A 5,702-nucleotide genomic window follows, 5' to 3' on the forward strand; every position below is an offset into this window, starting at 1 on the left:
AGTCTGCCATTGTAGCATGAAAGCATCCATAGACAATATGTAAATGAATGGGAGTGGCTGTGTTCCAATAAAACTTTACTTAGAAAAACAAGCAGTGGGCCAGACTGGACCCACAAGCTATGTATAGTGTGAAGATTCCTGAACTACACACTTGAATGAATTTTAGTACCTGTAAATTGTACCTCAATAAGCAAACAAGAAAAAAAGGTAAAGCAGAAAAAAATTTACTCCAGGAAAAAAAAAAAGACTGTCGTACCATCAACTTACTTAAAGCAAGATTTTATCAAGAAAATGGAGGTAATATTGTTTGGAAAAGAGATCTGCTGTTGGTAATTGTGCAACAGATGAGCCAGAAGGTTTGTAGAAAGTTAAACAGGAAATTTAAAGGACTTGACTTTTGAAGATTATTTTACAGGCTCACTGGAAAAATTCACCAGGAAGTCAAGGCCTTACCTCTGTCCTTGACAAAGACACCTGCAGCTGGCTGTGCCCTGTGTCAACAGTCCAGAACTGAGCTGTTTTGGTTTTATTTAGTGTGATGACTTTAAGACTCAGTGTTTTGTACGTCTAGGTTTTTATTGTTTGCTTCTTTTAGGGCACAGCAGTCTTTATCAGACAGAAATTGTAAATAAGATCTGATCGTTTCTTCCCCTTCTGTAAATAATGGTGCAAACAAAACACCTCTGAGGCTGTTAGCCCATCAGAATTGAAAGAGAAATCAAACAGTTGGGAACCAGAAAGTGAACGCTGTCAAGAAAAATATGTTTTTAAAGCAAGAGTATTCAAAATCAGCTCTCATCAGCTGGCATTCAAACACCCAAGTTTGACGTAGGCAGATGTGGGGGTGTTACTGTATGTGTGGAAATGCAGGTTGTGTGAAAGATAGACAGGTTCTGGCATCTGGATTTTTTTTAAGATGTAGAATAGGTAACGAATCAAAATGTTCATCTCATCTTTAAGTAGAAGAAACACAGGTAACTAATGTGCAGATCAGCCAGAATTTTCCATGAAGATGTTCCTTCCTCCACACAAACATCAAGCCTTCAGAGGATGTGTATTAAGGGGTAGATACCGTGGGAGGCATGGCTCCAGAAAGACAAATAACACATGAGCTGACCTCCAACAGCTGAGAGCCCAGTTAGGAACACAGATGTACACACACATAGTTAAGAAAACGTGTTGTGTTATAACAGAGTCTCTAAATACTTAAACAACTCCAGGCCAATTTAATTTACAAGAAGTGGTGTTAAACATGCAAGCAATATTATTTCCCTTTGAAGCGATACTACTAAGAAAATATGATCAAAAGAGTCATGCAACAGAAAAACAATTGACACACAAAATTCATTTTCTCCTTGTAATTCTGGTGCTATCACAGATAATGGTGCAAATTTTTCTTTAAAAAAATTGCCAAGGAGGGAGGTTATAGCTCAGTGTGCTTAGCATACATGGTGTCCTGGGTTCAATCCCTAGTACCTCTGTTAAAAAATAAATAAAAATAAATAAACCTAATCACCCCCCCCCAAAAAAAATTGCCGATTAAAAAATGTTTATTTTTGCTTGATTGTTTTGTATTTATTTTGTTGTATTTTTGCTAGAATAACGAGGTTAATATTACCAAGAGAAATTAGGAGTAAAATAAAGATAACATGGAGTATCAGAATTAATTTTAGTAACAATCCTGATCTTAGTAACCATCAGAACATTTTACAGACAGAATTTCGATATGGTTGTAACAGCCAAGCCAGGAAGATGGACTTTAGTTGAAAATATAAAGTCACTTTTTCTGTTGAGTCATTTCCTACAATCAGATGTAAATATCCCCAATGTTCTTTGCCCTGGACATAAAATGGATAAGTTGCATGAACAGCTCCTACAATTGATTAGACTCCCTACAAGTTAATCTTAGGACATATGACCTTATATAAGGGGCTCTCAAATGGTAAGAATACCTCAGAAGGATGACAAAGGGTTCTCATCTCAGTGCAGATTCGCAGGCACCACTCCCCAAAGAGTTTCATTCAGGAGACTAACGTGGAATTTACTCATTCATTCGACAGACTGCATGGTACTCCTGCTCTAGCCAGGAGGGAGCCAGAAACTGCAAAAGCAGTGATCTGCGTGTGTAACCAGTATTCCAGATGATACTTACCCTGGAGGTTCCCGGACCTCACCACCACTGACTGTGCACAGGCCAAGAAGCACTTGGGTGGACCAGGGTCTGACATAAATACCAGCCGGAGATGTACTCATGCTGTCTAGTTGCTTTGTAGCCATTCAGTGAGCAGATCCAACTTTTTTTAAGAGGGTGCATTTGTTTCATAACAGCCTTTCCATTAATTGTGTCACTGGTACGTTTGTTTCCTAGAACAACAGCTAATCCTATTTATCTGAAGCTACCGGTTTTCCTAAGTCAGCAGAAGAACCGTATCAGTACTTCTTTTTCTTTGTGAAAAGCAGAATTTCACAGCAAGTTCGAGGCATGAGTAAGGCCCCTTGCAACTTCAGGGATCCACTTGTCTTGACAAATGAAGGAATCTCAGACCCAAATGCCTAGAAGGAAGCAGGGCTTACTTGCAGTCACATAACCCATTATTTCTTGAGTTCATGTATGCAAAAAAACTATTTTAAAGTAAGCCATTAATTGTTTGTGGTCCATTTGATTTTGTAATGACAGTTAGACTGCGTGTTTACGGCTTCTCTCTAAAGGACACGGGTGTACCTAAATAGCCTGTCTGAATGGGAGATTTGGCAATTGTCTAGTCCAGGGGTTGGCAAATTACAGCCTTCCAACTGTTTTTTAAAATAATGATGATGATGATGTTTGATTGGAACACAGGCATGCCCATTCATTTAGGTGTTGTCTCTGGTTGCATCCCAACTATAACAGTAGAGTGAAGTAGTTACCATGGAGACTATATGGCCCTGAAAACCTGAAATATTTACCATCAGGCCCTTTTCAGGAAAAATTTGCCAAACCCTGATCTTGTTAACAGAGGCCACCAGAATTAGTACTCAGCTAGACAGAGTGAAATGCTAGTTGTTGACAACAGAGCCATATAGACCTTTGCAAAGAACTGCTGTGCATAAAAGCAACAGCAGAAATCACAGAGAAAAGATCTGCAGATTTTACTATATTTAAAATATTTTTAATTTAAAATTAAAAGGACAGTAAGGGAAAACATTGCCAAAAAAAAAAAGAACTAAGATTAATATGCTCAATATCTAAAGAACTGTCACAAATTTGTAGGAAAACCACTGACAGCTCAGTGGAACAAACTGAAAAGAAGTGAATACAAATTGCCACTTTACAGAACAGGAAATAGACAAAGCTGACAAAGACATGAAAAGATATTCAACCTAACTAGTAAACAGTAAAATTAAAAATACAGTAAACACCGTTTCAGTTTGGGAAAAACTGAGTGAAACAGTGAGTAGTATCCAGTCTTAGTGAAGGTATGTGGATGAGGTACCCTTGAGCCCCCATCATTCAAGGTGGGAGGGGATTCTGAAGGGCAGTTGGCAGCATCTCTGAAAGTTTTAGATGCACAGGACCTTTGACCCCACAATTAAAATTCGTGATGTTCACACTAGTGAGATACTTGTATTTGTTTATAAGACTATACATTAAAGTCCACACTATAGAAACTGTGCAGCAATTATATGGGGTGAAATAAGTGAATGCATTAATGTTGACAGCGCTCCAAGATCATTTTCACCCAAAAGAAACAATTTTCAAAGCAGTGTATACATGAAGTTACCACTGAGTTTTTGAAAATCGTATTTTCAACTTATTATGAATTGAATTTTTTCTCCCCCCAAAAAAGACAGGTTGAAGTCCTAACCCGCAGTACCTCAGAATATGACATTTGAAAATAGGGTCTTTACTGAGGTAGCCAAGTTAAATTGAAGTGATTAAAATAGATCCTGATCAGTATGACTGGTGTCCTCATGAAAAGGGAAAATCTGAACATAGAGACAGATGCACACCAAGGGAAGAGGACGTGAAGACACAGGAGAAGTGTGTGTCTGTGCGACTGCAGTGATTATCTCCCAGCCAAGGAAGGCCAACGATTGCCAGCAAACCACGGAAACTGGAAGAAGCAAGGAAGGATCGTCCCCTAGGAGCCTCAGATGGAGCGTGGCCCTGCCAAAACCTTGATTTCGGACTTTTGGCTTCCAGAAATTTGACGCAGTAAATTCTTGTTGTTTTAAGCCACCCGGATTTTGGTGCTTTATTATGGCAGCTCTTGGAAACTAAGCCATAGTTACACCTAGTCATATCTGGAGGGTTTCTACACATATGCAAATGCACAGAGAATGACTGACAAGGTCGTACACCAGCCAGCCATGGTACCTCTGAGAGGCATCTGCAGGTGACACATGAGCTGGACGTTACCCTTCCATACACTGAAAATTCAGCAGCCAGTATGTATTAATGTACTACTTGTTCAAGTGAAAAATTCTTTTTTATAAGGTGAAATGGTGTGGGACACACTTAGTGCCCCCACTTTCTACTGGCAGAGTCACCCCTCTTCTGGTGCCAGCTTCTCCAGTTCCAACCATTTGCTCCAGCAAAGGCATCTGCCATTGACTGGTCCCACAGGTGCGCTTGAGAAACAGGCCAGGTCCACTGGGTCTAATGGAATCCTTCCCTGTCGGCACAGCTAAAGATCTAAGTCTGGGACATGCCGGCCTCCACGCCCACTGCTAGGCAGGAGAAGCAGCTCCTGTGACAGAACAAAGCCAGCCTCAAGAGGAAAGCAGAGGTGATGGACTGGGCATGTCTGTGAGAGCTGGTGGCCTGGAATCCTGTTTCCACTGCTCCAGGAAACAGCTGCACCTCTGTCCTCACTCCAGTCAGTGCTCTTTGTCACCGATACAACTTGGAATTGGATTTCTATCACTTACACTCAAAGCAGCTCTACACAGAGAGGAACAGACAAAACAGGAGAGAATAAATAGACAATTTTAAACATCTGGTGGGGAGATGTTCAACCTTTTTAATAATCAAAGGAATACAAATGTTCTTAAAATGGGTTGTCTTTTTGTTTGTTTTTAGTCAGTGGCATCTATGCTGTGCTTTTGTGTCTCCTGAACTGAAATTCTCAACCTCTGGGTGGTGGGATTATAGCATATTTTACTCTCTTTTAAAATATTTTCTGTACTTCCTAAATTCTTACCAATGAGAATCTGTTACTTCTATATTTATAAAATCAATTTCCCCCTTCTTTAAGAAAAACTCTTACAGGCAATCAAGTGTGAAACTTCTAGGACCCAGAGACCAAAAGAATTCCAAGTATGTGATCACTCACAGGGAGAAAGTGAGCAAAGGGAACGGTGACTTCATGGTTTGGAGCATATCATGTTTGGCTCCTTAGCACACCGCAGATACAGCACATTTATTATTAATCTGGATTGACTGAGCATGCCATTAGCATGATTATCTCATATTTCCAGCACTTCAGTGTATTACGTCCTGATAACTAGAGTAGCATCTGCAGGATTGCTCACTAGTATTCAGGGACCCTCCCTGAGGCGGGATGAAACATCCCCACCCAGTGAACTCTGGTATGACCATCTGACTTGTTCTCCCCGTGAGGGTGAGAAACACCACAGTTCAGGGGGATGCTTTACAGTATGGTCATTTTCTCCCCACCTCCCCATCTCCATCAACCACAGTCCCCACATGACTGTCATAG

The sequence above is a fragment of the Camelus bactrianus genome, chromosome X (genome assembly GCF_048773025.1).
Source record: "Camelus bactrianus isolate YW-2024 breed Bactrian camel chromosome X, ASM4877302v1, whole genome shotgun sequence".
Lineage (NCBI taxonomy): Eukaryota > Metazoa > Chordata > Mammalia > Artiodactyla > Camelidae > Camelus > Camelus bactrianus.